Source organism: Myxocyprinus asiaticus, chromosome 22 (genome assembly GCF_019703515.2).
Source record: "Myxocyprinus asiaticus isolate MX2 ecotype Aquarium Trade chromosome 22, UBuf_Myxa_2, whole genome shotgun sequence".
NCBI classification, from domain to species: domain Eukaryota; kingdom Metazoa; phylum Chordata; class Actinopteri; order Cypriniformes; family Catostomidae; genus Myxocyprinus; species Myxocyprinus asiaticus.
The window spans coordinates 18091931-18111077 of record NC_059365.1 but is presented as its reverse complement, the minus strand read 5'-3'; the positions used below and the strand labels follow the sequence as shown (position 1 = coordinate 18111077).

The following is a 19147-nucleotide window of genomic DNA, read 5'->3' as shown; positions in this document are numbered from 1 at the left end:
CCATTCCAAGCTTAGCTATTTGTTGAGTCAAAATATTGATTTTATGATTACTTAATTATTTTTATTTATAACTGTTTGTTAATATTAGAAATATGGGATACGGGTTATATTATCATGTTTTGTTAATTGAAAATAAAAAAGCCATTGTGAATTGCATCATCTTTATACCACACCGTATGTTGTATCAAAGAGCAAATGCACTAATTACTCTGCTGGAAATTGGAAAAAAATAAAATAAAAATAAATGTAAATACTAATAAATACATTTTTATAGCAATACCAAGTTACATGTGGCCTGTTGAACAGGACTTTGATTTCGAAAAGGCCTGTTTTGCTTCGTTATTGTATGTATTCAACAGCAGGTGGCGTTAAAGTATCACCAGTTACGTACAACTGAAAAAAAAAAAAGCTGAGAGCTACATATTTTCATGACGATAATTATACTTTACGTTTTTTTTTTTTGTTTGTTTGTTTTAAATAGAAAACTATTGAAGTTACATTATATAAACGCAAAGGACAATTCACAATGTAAGGACTGATCATCTTGTCTAAATATTTAGATAGCTGATGTGCACTCAAACATTTCAATCATTTGCAATGACACACCCTTTCTAAAGATGTAAAAAGGTGTCTCATTATAGGTGTTCTCATCCATAAGGCGCAGTTTGCACTACGGTCGAGTGGGAATCCCCTAAAATGGAGGCAATACATGGGAGTGCACGTAGTACCATCCACACTTTAGCTCTACTCCTCCCTTCTGCCCTCCCTCGTTTTTACCTCGTCTCGTCTTCTGCCTAGCAGCAGCTAGCAAGTTCGCTTCACGCGCTTCCCCATCGCTCGCTTCGTCGTTCAACTCGAAACGCCCCGCAGCCGCTGTTGGTAACGAGGCTTTATTTAAGCAGCACGCCACGCCATCGAAAGCTCTCCGTCAAACGCAGGAACTTTTGCACAGAGAGCAACCAAGGCGCGCGCCACACATCAGCCAGTGATTGTGACGTAGTTATCAAAAATCTTTATTTCGCCCTGCGCTGCATTTGATGTGGCGCGCGCGCAGGACTTCTGAAAAAACAGGCTGTCTGTCTGCACAGGTGAGTCATCTGCTTTGCTAAAGCGCAATATTTCATGTTCTTTACAGAACCTGGACCCATCAGTTGATTACTGTAATTCATTGCTCGCTGTCACGACTCGCGCGCCATGCAGGCTAAATGTAAAAGGGCTATCATAGACATTTGCTCGCTTATGGATCTCCATCTCTAACCTTGCTTTTGCGCACATGGCCTCTTTGCACCGTGACGCATAAGTCTAGAAATGTCTCTTTATTTTAATATCGTAATAAGAGCCAAGCCTGTAATTTGAATTTACTGGACAATCTGACACTAATAATACGTCAAAAATACAGTAGAGATTCGTGCATTTAGTAAACACTTGCTGACAGCTGTTGAGCTTAATATCAGAACTGTGGTGTGGTGCCCTGAAAAGCACCGAGTTTGTAAACAGGTTGGATGGAGCTCAAACTTTATTCTAGATCACACTCGCATTACATGAGCTTCTGGAATATATAGTCAGGCGCACTGGGCTGTCTTTTTCTGATGCTGTGTATGTGGCTGGCATCTAAAGCTAGTAATGCTGTCATGTTGAAAATTGTGATTTTCATGGCCAGAGCTGGGTGCAGTCCTAATAAGGTGTACATCCATGTTTGAAGCAGAATTTGTCCTTGGTTTCTTAGAGCCTGTGTATTAAGTTGGTACTGGAAAGTGTATATGTGTGTGCACTGATAAGCCACAATATTAAAACCACCTGCCTAATATTGTGTAGGTCCCCCTCGTGCCACCAAAACAGTGCCAACCCACATCTCAGAATAGCATTATGAGATGAAATTCTTCTCACCACAATTGTACAGAGTGGTTATCTGAGTTACCATAGACTTTGTCAGTTCGAACCAGTCTGGCCATTCTCTGTTGACCTCTCTCATCAACAAGGCAATTCTGTCCACAGAACTGCCGCTCACTGGATGTTTTTTAGTTTTTGGCACCATTCGGAGTGAACTCTAGAGACTGTTGTGTGTGAAAATCCCATGATATCAGCAGTTACAGAAATACTCAAACCAGCCCGTCTGGCACCAGCAATCATGCCACGTCAAAATCACTGAGATCACATTTTTCCCCCATTGTGATGGTTGATGTGAACATTAACTGAAGCTCCTGACCCGTATCTGCTTGATTTTATGCACTACACTGCTGCCACATGATTGGCTGATTAGATAATCACATAGATGATTGTTGGTGCCAGACCGGCTGGTTTAGGTATTTCTGTAACTGCTGATCTCCTGGGATTTTCACGCACAACAGTCTCTAGAATTTACTCCGAATGGTGTCAAAAACTAAAAACATCCAGTGAGCAGCAGTTCTGTGGGCGGAAATGCCTTGTTGATGAGAGAGGTCAACAGAGAATGGCCAGACTGGTTTGAACTGACAAAGTTTACAGTAACTCAGATAACCGCTCTGTACAATTGTGGTGAGAAGAATAGCATCTCAGAATGCTATTCTGAGATGCAGGTTGGCACTGTTTTGGCGGCACGAGGGGGACCTACGCAATATTAGGCAGGTGGTTTTAATGTTGTGGCTGATCGGTGTATGTCAGGGAAAGGGGTGGGGATGGCTTTGTATCTTTGTGTGTAGAAGTTAAATGTCCTTTGTCCTGCTTACCCTTAAAAGGGACATATTATTCCCCTTTTTACACTATGTAATATAAGTCTCAGGTGTCCCCAGAATGTGTCTGTCAAGTTTCAGCTCAAAATACCTCACAGATCGTTTATTCTACCATGTCTTTATACCCCTGTTTTGTAGCCCTGTTCCAGACGGGCTGTTTTAGTGTCTGTATCTTTAAATGCAAAGGAGCTGCTGCTCCCCACACCCCTTTCTGGAAGTGGGCTGCACCTTTCCTGCTGGTGCCATGGATACTTCAGCGACAACAATGCAGAAGAACTTAAACAGTTAAAAAATTATAAATAACACGGAGAACACACTAAGTCAATCATCTTACTGTATTGTGTATAACAAAGGTCGAGTTAAGAAATATGAAAAACAGCTATAGTTGTCAAATACCACTATCGTTTCATAATCGTTTTTTGAAATAATGACCGGTTTTATTACACAGAAAATCTTCATTGCATGACCACTCAAGCGGGACTGTGGAGGATGCCAGTCAGTTTATATCATAACTGAAACAGAGCTACAGCTTCATTATGGAATAAGGTAGTTAGGGACTAGTTGCTACGTTACACAAAGCACAATGTTTTCACAACAAGTGTTTTTCATGCAACGTGCAAACAAGCAAATTCAGAAAGCCAAATTGCAAACATTTAAAAAGTATAAAGTGCGAAACTTACGACTTGCAAATCTGAAGTTGGGTCACAGAGAGTTGGTATCGATCCATCCTTGATCCTTAGCTTTGAAGCAAATCCAGTCTTGTGTTGACCATCACTGATGAAGCAGTCCGAGCTAGTACAAGCGGCTCTAGCGAGGAGATAAATATGGTGGACTGTGCGCTGCTCGCACAGGTTTTAATGAGGGCGGATCTAAGCTACTCGGTCAGATCTCTTCGCCAGCCGTGGGCTGTTCCTTTCCCCTTTTTACGTCATAAGGGGCTGCAAACCAGAACGGCTCGTTCTGAGACACTGTTTTTTTATTGATGGGGAAAGGAAAGAAACGAGGGGATGGTATTTTACCATATTTTGTGGTTGTCTACACACACTGGGGACACGTAATTATGTTAAAAAAAAATTTAAAAGTGGATTTTTCATAATATGTCCCCTTTAAAATCATAGTACATTTGCCAGCACAGTCATCACAGACAACTGTCCAAGGCCAAATGCTTTGGTTTTTGTCATCCTTGCCAGTGTTCTTGCACAGAAGTGGATAGTGGCATGTACAATTTGTAGAGTCTGATGATCTTTATTAAAGAAAAAATTTAATTCATCATTTACTCATACTCCATCCCATGTGTATGGCTTTCTTTCTTCTGCAGAACACAAATGAAAATTTTAAGAGTATTTCAACTCTGTAGGTCCATACAATGCAAGGGAATGGTGATGGTGACCGAAAATTTGAAGCTCCAGAAAACACAAAGGCAGCATAAAAGTAATCCATACGACTCCAGTAGTTTAATTCATGTCTTCTGAAGCGATCCAATTGGTTTTGGGTGAGAACAGACCAAAATGTAACTTTTTTCACAATAAATCTTGACATCAGCAGTCTCCTTGGCAATCATGATTTCAAGCTTGATTACACTTCCTAGCACCATCTAGTGCTCTGTGCACGTGTCAAGCACTAGGTAGTGTAATAGAGCTTGAAATCACGATCATGCTTAGAGACTGCATTGGGAAGGTGTACAGTGAAAACAGAGTTACATTTTGGTCTGTTATCACCCAAAATCGATAGGATCGCTTCAGAAGACATTGATTAAACCTGTGGAGTTGTAGGGATTTCTTTTACGTTGCCTTTATATGCTTTATGTAGCTTGAAGGGGTTAGACTCCATTTACTTGCATTGTATGGACCTACAGAGCTGAGATTTTCTTCTAAAAAATCTTTGTTTGTGTTCCGCAGAAGACCGAAAGTCATAAGATGGCATGAGGGTGAGTAAATGATGAGAGAATTATTCCTTTAATTGCACTGTCATTCTGAGTGTATTACAGTACCTGTTTAGAATATCTTAATTACAATTCCTGTAGTCAGACCAAAAAGGCAGATCTGGAAAATTGTGTCCTTGAACCTGGCGACTGCTGCTTTGCTCTTAAGACCAGTTTCATACAAAATACTTTATAATCTATTTTGGAACTCTGTCATAATAATTCCTGATTTTTTGCAATGAATACCATATAACAGATGCTTAAAAATAAGTTCATACTACTGCTTTCAAGTGAAATGGTGCAAAACAAGCCGTACAGTCATATGGGGAGAGGACCGGCTGCAGTGGGACTGAATGATCGAGTGAGTGGCGGTTGACATTCTCTTTGATTTCACACCTTGTGATGTGCTCTTTCAAAGGTCAGGTCAGAAGAGTCCTGCTGCTTTAGAGAGCTTCTGCCTGTCAGACTTCAGTGGCATTGCAGCCCTTTAGATAGGTCTGCGATTTAAAGGTCCTCACACGGTTCAAGAGTCATATCTTGGTGGTAACACCACGCCCAGCACATACCCTGTAAGTATGGGTGGGAAATCTGCACAGACCGGGCAAATGATGATATGGTATTATATCGAACTGTGAGTCATGATTCAATAATATTGCGATTATTTAATGTTTAGTGTATTTTGATTCAAAACGATGAGGTATTGCAATTTCTTAGCTCATTTTGAGTTTAGATTTTGGTCAAATAGTCCCCGTTTCCACCTGGTATATCAGTGCGTCTCGGGTGATATGTGGTCAGGTGAGAACCATCGCTGTTTACTCCTGGTCACTTAAATGCATCTCCTGTGACCACTTGTGTTCGGTGTGTCATGACGAGATACATCAATCACTATGTAAGCGTGTTACTGCATGATATTAAAGTGCAACAAAGTCAGAAAAGGCAAAGAAAGCGAGAAAAAAATGGCACACTGTTTCTCCCACATGCGGTTGAAATTTAATCTAAACACAGACGCAACATGTCAAGCAGAATTATCCGTTATTTTAGTGGATTACCTTTATTAAAGGAGCTTCAGGTGTTTGTGCTTCTCATCTATTTTTATATCAGTCACACTAAAGATCTTTTGACGCTCTCATAACTGTGTATGTATCCGCTATTTTTATTTCATTTTAAAGCCACTCGTAACCAGCAAACTTTAAACTCTTGTTTTAGCGCAGCGGTTGATTGACATGTGAGGGGTGGAGCTTCACTTCTGCCGGGATGCATACATGACGGATTAGCTTTTATACCTCAAATGTTGTGTTTTTTTTTTATCCAATCACAAAACGTTTTAGGCCTGTATTTAGGGCTGACTACATGTGATCGGATCACTCGAAACGCATCTTAATACCAGGTGGAAACGGGGTCATAGTTATAATTGAGGGTTTGTTTACCTAATGGTGCCGTGCTTAGTTGCAGAATATAAAAAAATATATAAATTCTAGCCATGAAAATATCAATAAAATATTGTTGTCACAATACTTTGAAATATTGATTAGCTTGCCTTTCACCCTGAGGGTCTGTTTATCTTAAATTTCTAGATTTAAAAATTCAGTATGTTTGAACTAGACCCACATAAGCTATACAAAACTGTATAGTTGAGACAGAGAACTGTTTGACGACAAGCTCCATTAGTGGTCACGATTGGTCAGGTAGCTCCTGAAATGAGAAAATGAAAGCTAAATCCTTCTCAGTGGTGTGGGGTTAAATCAGGTGAAGCCCTGTTGTTATGAGCTGCTAAGATGGCATGTCTCAGTAACTGAAGTGAATTTCCTGTTTACAGTTTTTTTCCTCACAGGGATCAGACAGGGAATAAGATATGAGGAAGCCACCCTGACAATCAAGGATCTTTCTGGAACACAGACACGCATTCTTTAAACGCAGTCCATGCTAGCACCTCACATCTGCCCTCTAGCATTGTGCTGCATATGCTGAAACTGCAGCACAGGTTCAGACACGTTTTCATTTCTCACTGACGTCGTGGACTTTGCTCTCGCTGTAAAATGAATGATAGGACCAGAGAGGGAGGTTACTGTGCACACAAAACACATGTCCTCATTTCCCCCTCTCTCTCCCTCTCTCTGTGGTGGGCTATATATGGACACTAATGCCATATGCTTTGAAACTGCAATAAAACATGGCACTGGGCTGATATTTACCACATTTACAAATGATCAAACATGGAGCAGCTATGTAAAATTGATTTAGCCGTCATATTTAGCAAGCTTGCAGTAAATTTCAGCTTGCTACTGGTTCTACATAAGAAGTAGACTGCTTCTGTTCTATAAATATGATGACCACTGCCCTCTTTTTGCTAGTAGGTTGTGACACACTCGGATTGGGTTACTCACAAATGAGCTTTTTACCATTATCCTGTAAAGTGCAATGTACCATTTGGGCAAGTATATTTCATTTCAGAGACATTTGCACCAACAAATGCGAGCATATTTTAGTCAATGCATACTTAGGTGAAGCGTGTTATTTTTCCAGTCTTGAAATACTTTCTCCTATGCAATCTTAATATGCAGATTAAACTAAGCCATTCATAGATTGATTTCCCCTAAAAGTGTAAACACTGTGTTTCTTTGATGCCATCAAAACATTGCACTGTTTGTTTGAGAATCCCAAGCAGCCAGACACAGCAACATTGGCTCAACCAATGGCATGGGTTTGGGGCAGAAGTGCCTGTATGTATAACCAAGAGAGATAATGGATTATGCGTTTACCTAATGCCATAAAACATTTAATATTCTCACACACTTGCTTTTTCTCCAAAAATATTAATGTGAAAAATGTAACTAAAACTGATTATTTGTGTTAGAATATGAATATGGCTGGACGATATGGCTACAGAATTATATCTTGATATTTTTCATCCTATTGACAGTATCTTGATAATTATTTATTTGCTCTGAAAAGAGGAAGCATCATTTCATCCAAACAGCCATTGTAGCCAAGTAGATTATGTATTTTAAAGGCATTCAATACTAATCTATTTAAAAATAATAAACGCAGGTTTCCCACTATTTTTCACAAAATAATCACATGGGACGATGTGATTGAATCATTTTAATTGATACACATTTTTATATTAATATTTTATATACAATGATACATAGTAGCTTAATAAAAAGCAATATTTACCTACATATATTTTTTACAAAACAAAAATACACATACTGTCCACATACTGTGCCACATTTTTAGGTGTGTATAATAACTTGTAGCATTTCTAATGTTTGGAATTGTGTGAATGCTTGAAGCTGCAGTGCTTTTGTTTCACAATGCATGAACTGCTCTAAAAATGCTAAAAACACAAGCCCATGAGCCCTACACATGCACAGATCAGCGTGTCACCTGTTTATTCTGAAGTGCACACAGACCATGTTTATCTGGGTTTAATCGCAGCTATTTGGAGTTTAATAATCACATATGGCCATAACACCATTTTGAAATGTGTTATTTTGATTGATTGTGCATCCCTGAAGGATCGTGAAATTAGTCTACTGATGTGCTCTTTATGAAACTTAATGGCCAAACAAAAAGCACCTGAAAATCATCACGATATTCACAATATTGTTTAATTTTATATCGTGAGTAAAATCATTGCAATTGTATAGTGAATATTCTATATATATCGCCCAGCCCTAAATATCAATAGAGCTGTTCAGCTTGTAGTCCAAAAACCTGAATAGAATTTGCCGTGGGTTCCCTCGGAATTTTCCTATTTGTTTTTATAATGGTGTGACGAGGAGGGCGTGGCCAGGCCATGATGGTGCACGGCCGGCGCGGAATCAGCTGATCAGTGGGAGAGTGAGATAAAGGGGAGCTGGAGACGCCAGTTCGAGAGAGAGAGAGACACAGGGCGCGTTGCATGTGTGTCTGTGTTTGTTTTATGTTGTTTTAAGTCTGAGTTTTGACATTAAACTTACTTTTACTGTTCAGCCGGTTCCTGCCTCCTCCTTGCCCATCCTTATACTGTTACAAATGTTTTGTTTTTTTAACTTGAGTAAAATAAGGTCTGTGGTAAACATTATTTGAAAAACGTGGCCGTTTTGTTCTACAACATAAACAGTCGCAGTCAATTACTCAAACGTGAATTTTGAAGCCGCCGTGCGTAATAAAAATAATAAAAAGCGCTATAATTCAAAACAGCTTCAAAATAATGTTCAAGTTAAAAATACGACTTCAAAATAAAAATAAAAGTAATGTTTACCACAGACCTTATTTTACTCAAGTTCATAAACCCCATTATAAAAATCCTTAGGAAAATCCAGAGGGAACCCATGGCGAATTAGACTTCCGGGTTCGCCTACAAATTGACGTCATGGCTGAACAGCTCTATACAGTATCAATACAGTATACACTCTCCCATCTGTCATTCGTCTGCTAAAAGATAGTCCCCACCCCAGACTCACACGATTGGTAGAGCTAATGTTGCAGTATTTAACTGGTAGGGATACTCAAAAAACAGCAGTGTTTCGATAGCACCTTAGTGTATACACTTTTGGGGAAATCAACCAATGAATGGCAGTCTTATAGGTGTTACTGCATATTCAAATATTTTTGAACAACTGTCTGTAATCTCATGAAATAATGTATTTGTAATAAGTGATACCTTGCACCTCACCAGTGGCGTAACTACCGGCAGTGCTGTCTGCACAGTGTAAATGACTATACCTTCATCAGCATACAACACATGCAATTACCACAAGTGTTCAGATGGGACTGCTTTGTATTTATAGCTGGACTACACACTATGCATCTCATCTAGGGCTGGATGATGTCTTAAAAAATTCTCTATATTTTTCAGCCTTTTGATGATTTTCAATATATATCTCGATAATTATGTATTTGCTCTAAAATGGCTCAAAAGTGTTTTTTTATTTTATATTTTATCAGAGGAACCATCATTTCATCCAAACAGCCATTGTAGCCAAGTAGATTAAATATTTGAAAGACATTAAATAAAAATGTAATAATTTGTTTTTCATTAAATAAACATAAGGGAGAATGAAATTCAATAATTTTCATTGATATGTAGTTTATATTTATACTATATTTATATTTCATACATAATGATACATAGTAGCTTAATAAAAAGCATTATTTACCTTCAAATGTTTTTACTGTGCAAAGCTACTTCACTAACTTATTTTTGAAACCCCAGTTGAACATTGCATAATACTAAATTATTACTGTGGGACACGTCAGGTTGATTATTATAATATAATGCTGAATTATAATTATTATTCTGATTATTAGATTTGAGTTATACAAAAGTAATATATTTCTGTCCTGTTTACTTCATCGTCACCTGGGGGCTTTTATTTTGACACCGAAAGTGCTGCAGTATTCAACTTAACAAGGAGCTTTTATTTAAGACACTGGCTGTGTCTTGTTTGGAAGGTTGTGTCCTCCGGAGGTCGCATACCTCATCGAGGTCTCGTTTCATAAAATCTGGTAGGACACTTCGAATGCGACCTTCTTTCACGGGAATTCGGAGGATGCATGAGGTGTATCCTTAGTGGGCATTCACAACCCACAATTCTTTGCTTCAACGGAAATGTCTAAAATAATTACGCCAATTTGCCCATAAATATGATGTTCAAACGCAAGTAATGTTAATTCCCTTGAAATACCTCAGTAGCTGGGTGCAGAGTATATAATATGTATAATTATATTAATATATAATCAAAATAAAGTATTAGAATGAATCTACACCGGTAAAATCTATTTTCTTTTCTCTTTACATCATTATAACTCTCCTAAAGTTTACCTCATGCATTCCCTTCCAAAGGGACTTTGTTCCCTTCTCACTCAAAGCGCTCGCGCTTGTTAAAGAGTGTACGTGCTGTCATAGCAACCATGTTACATTCCGTTTGTCCTACGAAGGCCGTCTCGTTTAAACGAGACTTGTTTAAAGGAGGACACTCGGTATACTGCAGCCTTCAAAGGACGCATCCTACCTAGCACGCAGCCTTCGAAACGAGACAGCTACAGAAAAGGCAATATACCTTAATAAAATAGAAATAAACGTAATAGAAACCCCCTCGCAGCTGGGGTAATTCAGTTTTTAAAACTAATTATAGGGTAACATAGCACAAAGAATAATGTTATAAACGTACACCCAATATTAAAAAAAAAAAAAATTATATAAAAAAGTTTTATAAGTTTTATAAGATTTATAAGATTTATGCTGCTAATTAAGGCGGAAACGTGTCATCGCAGTATGTGAAAAAGGTCTATGTGTATTTGACAGTTTACAGTGTTCTGCATTTCATGAAACGCTGTAATCTCCATTTCTGTTATTCTGTGCCGCTTTTGTAGATTTGTATAATAACTTGTAACCGTTACTAATGTTTGGAATTGCGCGAATGCTTGAACCTGCATTATTTTGATTTCACAATGCACGTGAACTGATGTGAGTGTGCCGCCATGCACGTGCACAGATCAGCGCGTCACTGGTTTGTTCGGAATCACACACCAGACCGTTTATCTGTCTTTAAATCACAGCCTTTTGTGGATTAATAATCACATATTACCAATTTGATGTTATTTTGTTTAAATGTGAAGGATCGTGAAATTAGTCTACTGATGCACACTTTATGAAACGTATTGGCTAAATGAAAGCACAAGAATAATCGCGATATTGACAGTATTGGTGAATTTTACATCGTAAGCAAATTTATTTGGATTTATCGTTAATATTCGGTATATCGCCCAGCCCTAATCTGATCCATGGTGATTTTATTTTTAATTTTATTTTTTTAAATCTAAAAACTTTAATTATAGTTTATTATTAACATAACATCTTACTCTAACACTAATTAGAATATTTAATTGGAAATTACTCAAGCGATAACTCGAACAATTCTCTGCCATTTTTATTCGAAATCGAAGGGATTCTTGGGAAATCTTAATGAATCGGTGTGGTGCGTCTTATGTCATTACTCAGTGCAAACGGAGCATCAACCCTGAGCTTTCACGGTTATCGCTGCACTTTTTTCTCTGCAGTCCCGAACTCGTTTCTCCCTCCATGGGAAACCGTCATCTCTACCCTGCATTATGTGAGTAAAGAGCTGCCGAGTGTCGATGATGCAGTGTCACGGTCAAAGACAGAATATATTTAATGATATTACAAAGTAGAGAGAGTTGTGCTGAGAAAGAGCATGAAGCAACAGTGATACTATTATTGGGCATCTCCAGCATGAAAGTTCAACTGATCAAGCAAACTATGTCTGTGATGTCAGGTACACTTGAAGTGTCCTGTTGTTTTGTTCAGGAGAAAGCTGATATTAGTGTTACAAAGAAACTGACAGTAAATTAATTTAGTCCCAAAAACATGGCTATGATCAGTTGGATTACTGTAATAGTTGTTTTTTTTATTTTAAATGTAGCTTTATTTTATTTTTTATTTAAGTAAAATGCAGTCTTTCAGAATAAATAGCACAACTCATTTGTGGAATTCCATTTTAATAATTTAAGAAAGACATTTCAAGATAAAAAATGAGATATTTCTCATAATTTCTGAAAAGGTGCCTTGAGAGGATCAAATCTGTTGAGATATTTAGTGACAATATTGCACAAACAAAAAATGACACATTATATCGTCAAATATTTTAAGTTAATTCTTGTAGGCTACGAGTGGGAGGGGGTGGCAATTGACCTCATCAAGTTTTTTTGCACTGGGGCCCACAAGAACCAAGTTAAGCCACTGCACCTCACAGTTTCTCTAGTTTGTTGTTGCAACATTAGACTGGGCTGGGTGGTTGGGAATAGGGCTGAAACGATTAGTCGTCATCAACAATGTCGATAATAAAAAATTGTCAGCAAAAATGTTCGTTGCCGAATAATCGTTTGATCTCATTTAACTTAACATGAGATCACATTAAACTCTAATGAGGGCATGCGAGAGGAGCACCAACCACAGCTTGCGCCTGATTGAGGAGAGGAAGAAAACACATCTCACAGCTTCAGGTGACGTAGATTGCAAAGTATTAGAAAATTATACAAAAATAAATACAGAAGCACTCGTGTTGTGAAATAAGGTGGAGCTGGAGCTGCCGTTCCGCTTAAGCAAAACTTGCATGTCAGAGCGTCTTTAAAGGAAACATCTCGGTGAGTCTGCATTATATTGTCAGCAGCCATATCACCCTGCAGCTCTCTCCTGGTTGCCCATTAAAGCTAAGCAGGGTTGAGCCTGGCCAGTACCTTGTTGGGAGACCTCCTGGGGAAAACTTAGGTTGCTGCTGGAAGATGTATTAGAGAGGCCAGCAGAGGGTGCTCACCCTGCAGTCTGGGGTCCTAATGCCCCAGTATAGTGACGGGTACACTATACTGTAAAAAAAAGCCTTTTGGATGAGATGTTAAACCGAGGTCCTGACTCTCTGTGGTCATTAAAAATCCTAGGGCACTTCTTGTAACCAGTAGGGGTATAACCCCAGTGTCCTGGCCAAAATTCCCTCCATTGGCCCTTCTCAGTCATGGCCTCCTAATAATCCCCATTCCTGAATTGGCTACATCACTCTACTCTCCACCAATAGCTAGTGTGTGGTGGGTGTTCTGGCGCCCTATGGCTGCCGTCGCATCATCCAGGTGGATGTTGTACACTGGTGGTGGTGGTTGAGGAAAGTCCCCCTATACTATGTAAAGTGCTTTGAGTACCTAGAAAAGCACTATATAAATGTATGGAATTATTATTAATTATAATTATCTTTAATGCCTTTAATAAAGTTCAAATACTAAGGAAGCAGGTCATGTAAATAAGTACAAACTCTGAAACTGGCATTTCTCTGTGCGGTCAGCGCTGCTTCTATGAGTTGCGTGAAGTGACCCGATCTAAGGGGGAGAGATTGAAAATGCAACCTCGCACACGCGCTTGATGCAGCTAGATGAAAATGTGATGGCTAGCGACGTATTGGATCATAATATATCTGCCATGGTGTGTTTTTTTATCGTAAAGAAAATCGATAGTATGCAGCATTATTAAGAAGAGAGAGTTTGTTTTTTGTGAGTTAAAGATGGATCGAAGTGAACAAAAAGGTGAGAGAGGTAGTCTTCGCTCCATTGTACACTGCAACAAAATACATTTTTGATTTGTTTTTGTTTTGGCTTGTTTTCCAATATAAATATTTAAAACTCCTTTAAAACATTGCACATTTACTTTAGGAGCTATACTGCAGAATAAAAATGTTTTATATAAAATGTTGAATATAATATTAAATATTTTTAAATATCTAAAATTCCTTAAAACAACATACATTTACCTAAGAAGCAACATATAACATATAAGATATTATTTCAGAGAATATATCTTGAATACAAGTATATTTTGACTTTTCTGCACTGACAGAAATATAAACAAGATAAATAATACACTTGTATACAAAATACACTTAAACATTCTCTGAAAGCAATTCTTAATATCTTATATGTTGCTTCTCAAGAAAATGAATCTTGTTTTAAGAATTTTTAGATATTTTAAATGGAAAACAAGACAAAACACTTTAACAATAGAATTGTTTGCAGTTAATTTTTTACTGAATGAAACTTAAAAAGTACTTTTTTTTTTTCTTTAATTCAGTGAATGTCATTTAGAGGTATATTTAGAATATGATTTTATCCTCTGTATTGATAGTGAGCATGTTTAATACAACATTTTAAGTCTAAGGCACAAGCTGAGTAGTCGATTAATCATCGCAATAATTGCACGAATAATCGTTAGATTAGTCAATTATCAAAATAATCATTCGTTGCAGCCCTAGTTGGGAAAGAGACTCAAGTGCTTGTTGTAATGTGTCATCTAGCTAAGCCTATGATTTTAGAGTCTGTTTGTGCTCTCTAGAGCTCTGTACGTGTCAATGTGCTTGCTGTGAGTGAGCTCTGGCAGCTGCATGTTTTTATGAATGGAGGCAATGGGGCTGTAATATGCTGAAAGGATTATATAGACTTAACCTAATTATTTTTTTCTGTGGCTGGGGGCTTTTCTCCTCGACTCGCACTGTTGTACTGTCTCATGAGCTTGTTCTTCATTTACTCCAGCTTCAAAACCTCTCTCTCCACATTCAAAGACCTTGCATGCCTACACCCTAGTCGGTCAGCACTGTCCATTTCTGTATTTTTTTTTTACCTTAATAAATGGTACAGCTCTGCATGGCTGGGGAGAACAGAATAGTGTTTTCATTAATTTTTGCATGACTTCCTTTCATTAGGGGAAGTGTGCATATGGCTTAATATCAGTTACATTTGGGCCGTACTTCAGCATCAGACTCTCTGCGCTGAACAGCCTTGTCCTTTAAATGTCATTCAAACCGTTGGTTCCCTGTAATGGCCAGGACAGTGTGTCTATTCATGAGATTTGATCATCTAGAGAAGTATGCAGCCTTCATATTCTGATTGAAGAGCTTCTGAGAATGAATGGCTAAATAGGCCTGAATTCAATTTCTAGATATACAGTAGGGTCTGAAAAGTCTGAGACCATGTTTTTTATTTAATGTAGAAATACACAAAAGTTTAAAGGTATAGTTCACCCAAAAATGACAATTCTGTCATCATTTATTCACCCTCATGCCATCCCAGATGTGTATGACTTTCTTTTTTGACTGAGCTCAGACGAAATAAGAAGAATATCACAGCTGTGTAGGTCCATATAATGCAAGTGAATGGTGACCAGACCTTGGAAGGTCTAAAAATCACATAAAGGCAGCATAAAATTAATCCATAAGACTCCAGTATTTAAATGTGAGAAACAGATAAATATTAAGTACTTTTTTATTTTTTTTATTTTTTACAATAAATCTCTACTTTCACATTCTGAAAGTGAAAGTGGATATTTATTGTAAAAAAGGATTTAAATATTAATCTGTTTCTCACCCAAAGTGGTTGCATTGCTTAAGAAGACATATTAAACCACTGGAGTCATACTTTTATGCCTTTTTGATTTTAGGAGCTTGAAAGGTCTGGTCACTATTCACTTGCATTGAAAGGACATACAGAGCTGAGCTATTCTTCTAAAAATCTTTGTTTGTGTTCAGCAGAAGAAAGAATGTCATACACATCTGGGATGGCATGAGGGTGAGAAAGCAATGAGAATTTTCATTTTTGGATGAACTATTCCTTTAAGAGTTTTGAAAAATGTACAACAACAAAAATATGACATTGAATTAAGATATGTTCTAGATTATGCACAAGTTTTGTGTTGCTAATCAGATGCTCAAATGCAAAGTAAATAAAATGAATCGCACACCTAGAAAATTTCCATAAACTTGGGATATATCCTCCTTTTTACAAAAGTTCAGATTTCTTTGCTACCATTAAAGCACACAAGGTGCATGGATAACATCGATCATCAGGTTTTGCACAAACTTGTGGAACTTGCTGGCTTGAGTACATGCTGTCATTTAACCAAAATGGGGACATACCAAATAGCAATTCTGAAATTCATGGAAGTTTATGGAAACTTCTCTCAAATCACTTAAAATTGTTATATTGATACCAAATTTTGCATTACAAATTGTACTATCAAAGTAGCATAATGCATAAAAGAAGCATTTTCACTGTAAAAATGATTAATAGTTATACATTTAGATTTTTTAGACAAAAAAACCTGTTTACCGAATACTCCAAAAAAGGACTGCATTTCTGAGAATCAGTATTGATTTAGTTTCAGTTCTGCTTCTGCTGTATGATTTTTATTTTCCTATTGTTTTAGCAGGATAAATACTGTAGCACAAAGAAGACTGCACATTTAATGTTGTATGTTTAAAATTCAAAAAACACATGCCAACATAAAACCTTCAAGACCAAAAAACAGCCACTGTTGCCTTTTGTAAAGAAACAGTGGAAAGGTTCACTATAATCTACTGTACTCTTAGCCACATGAAATACTGCAGTACAAGCTGCAGCAGACAGAATGCATGTGTGTAGCATGTGTTGTGCTGTGTGAATCTGCAATCTGTGTGTGTGTTGGACATGCTGGACTTGCCTGTATGCGTCAGCTTTGTGGTATGAAGGTTATGTTGTGGTGCTCCAGTGCTTCTGAGCACTGCAGTGCGTTGGAGAGAACAGCATGCTCCTCTCTTTCCTGCCCTGACCTCTGCCAACTGACCCTCATACTCCCACTCCTGTCTCTCTGCGGATGAGCGCGGCAGAGGCGGGCAAACAAATTCAATCATGAGTTGGTTCCGCGTATCATTCCGATGAAGTTACTTCACTTGCTTTTTAGGATTATTTGAGGACTCTTTATTGGACAGTGCCACATACTGTCTGAGTGGCAAACTCTTTAACTCTGTGACAACTCTGTGCAATCGATTTGAACGGTGCAACTGTGGGGTACTGCACCGTGTTTGCCTGTTGTCGCGTCTCCAGCGTTTCAAGGTCAGCTTTTGTTATGATTCTGACCATGGAAGTGCTGTATTGTTCTGTTTCTCTTGTTCACTCACGAGTCATGTCCTAAAAATGGTGAATTTCCATGGAAATAAAACGTAAGAAAGGCCCCGTGGCCTTTGGTTTATTTACATAAGCAAAATGTTGCACTCCAGTGGGACTTGAAAGAAAGCACTTCTGCAGAATGTTGCTTAATCAGTGTTTTTGTTGGCCATTAAAATATTGTATTTTAGTGAGTAGGTTTTCTTAAATTGTAGTCAATTTACCTAAATTTGAGTAGTATTGCTTCTATTACATTCTAATTTTTGATTATTCTGTAGATTCATTACATAAGTGAGATGCTTATTTAAAAAAAGAGAGAAAAGAAAACTAAACAGTGTTTACTGTAATGATCACTGTATTACATCAATAGCAGCTGTTGTTATATTGATTTATATAATCAATAATTCAGAGATCTAAGATTAGCACCTTCAGCAGGTTTGTCTCAAATAGATTGACTCACACTTTTCTGCTTTAATACACGTGATGTACAATTTATGGAGAATTACACACAGCATTGTATTTAGCAGGAGTATCGCGCTGTCTGTATCACAAGAACAGACGATTAAGTGTTATACTTCTCAGAAGAAGAAACTGCTATACACACTAGTCATTCTCCCTGATTCTTATGCACACACATGCAGTGAATAGCTGAAGGACACTGCTTCAAGTACAGTGTGTGTGTGTGTGTGTGTGTGTACAGCTTTGTGACCTTGTAGAGACAATGTGTACTCGCCACCTACACACTTCTGATATGTACAGCTTCCTTTGTAGAACTCCATCAGCAACATACACACATACAGTATGCTGTGCTTTATATCTTCTGCCCTGCCACATTTCTGCCGTAGAACATCAAAGTAAACCGACTGCACATAGCCACCACTTTTACTAGCCTGTGTAACAATTGTATAACATATTGCTGATGTAATTAGTATTGAACACAAGGTTCTTTTGTCTTCTTGCTGTGCAATAAAGATATTTGTATACAGCCTGAAGTGCATGAGGTTTTGTTTTCAGACTTTCTCTACCACTATTTTTTAAAGAACTTATAAAATCAAAATTTTGTTTTGTGTCCTTTATCCATGTCTGTTAGCATTGAGGTCATCAACATGCTAGTGTACTCCTTAAAGTTGACAAAATTATCATAGATATACACATTTAAAATGTACAGTCTTCCAGGAAAGTGGACCAAAAATATTGATTACAAATCTTGCAGTCTTTGTCATCCAATAAAATGCTTTCTAGAAAGAGAATGCCTCTAGCACAGGGCTGTATAGTATTACTCTCATTTGCAATTAAAAGTTTTGATATGCAACACATATTCAACTGTGCGACTAATAAGTGACATATCTGCTTACGATAAGCGCTGTGACAAAGAACATGTACAATGAGTCTAAAGTCTGCATTGCTATTACCAAATCCTGTGTGCTCAAACTTTAGCGGGATGCTGTAATGTTCCTTTTAATCTGGACATAAAAAGAGATCGGCAGAAACTGATTTAATCAATAAAAACTATATACACAGTACTGTGCAAAAGTTTTAGGCACTTAAGATGTTTCACAAAAACATTTGTCTTAAGATGGTTTTTTATATCTTCAGCTTTAGTGTGTCAATAGGAAAAATACATTTTAGACTCCCAAACATTCCTTTTGCAAATATAATAGAACAGAAAAGAAGAACAGGGAACCCTGCAACAGATGGCATGACCCCAACAGAGCCCCGCACTGAACATCGAGTTAGTCTGGGATTACATGAGATGGAAGAAATGGAGACAGCCTAAATAGATAGAAGAACTGTGGTGAATTCTCCAAGAATCTTGGAACATCCTATCTGCCAACAACAAAGAAAAACTGTGTCCAGGTGTACCTAGGAGAATTGGTGCTGTTTTAAAGGCAAAGGTGGCCACACCAAATATTGATTTAGCTTTTTTATGTTTACTGGACTTTGTATGATGTTAATTGATAAATGAAAACGATGTCATTATTTTTGAAGACATTCTCACTATGCAACATTTTGCACAAGTGCCTAAAACATTTGCACAGTACTGTATATTTTTTTA

The 19147-nt window shown here is 37.7% G+C and overlaps 1 protein-coding gene across 12 annotated transcripts in view; it reads left to right on the top strand.

Annotated features, from left to right (window-relative positions):
* Window positions 1-664: 664 nt before the first annotated feature.
* Window positions 665-19147, top strand: part of mbnl3 (muscleblind-like splicing regulator 3) — a 68145-nt gene continuing 49662 nt past the window's right edge. For 4 of the 12 annotated variants that reach the window (XM_051649945.1, XM_051649944.1, XM_051649947.1 and 1 more), the window contains exon 1: window positions 667-1088. The gene's annotated coding sequence lies outside the window, so the exon portion shown is untranslated. Of the gene's footprint in view, window positions 1089-19147 lie in introns of all 12 variants that reach the window. The other 8 variants (XR_007892541.1, XR_007892540.1, XM_051649952.1 and 5 more) reach the window with 4 other exon arrangements.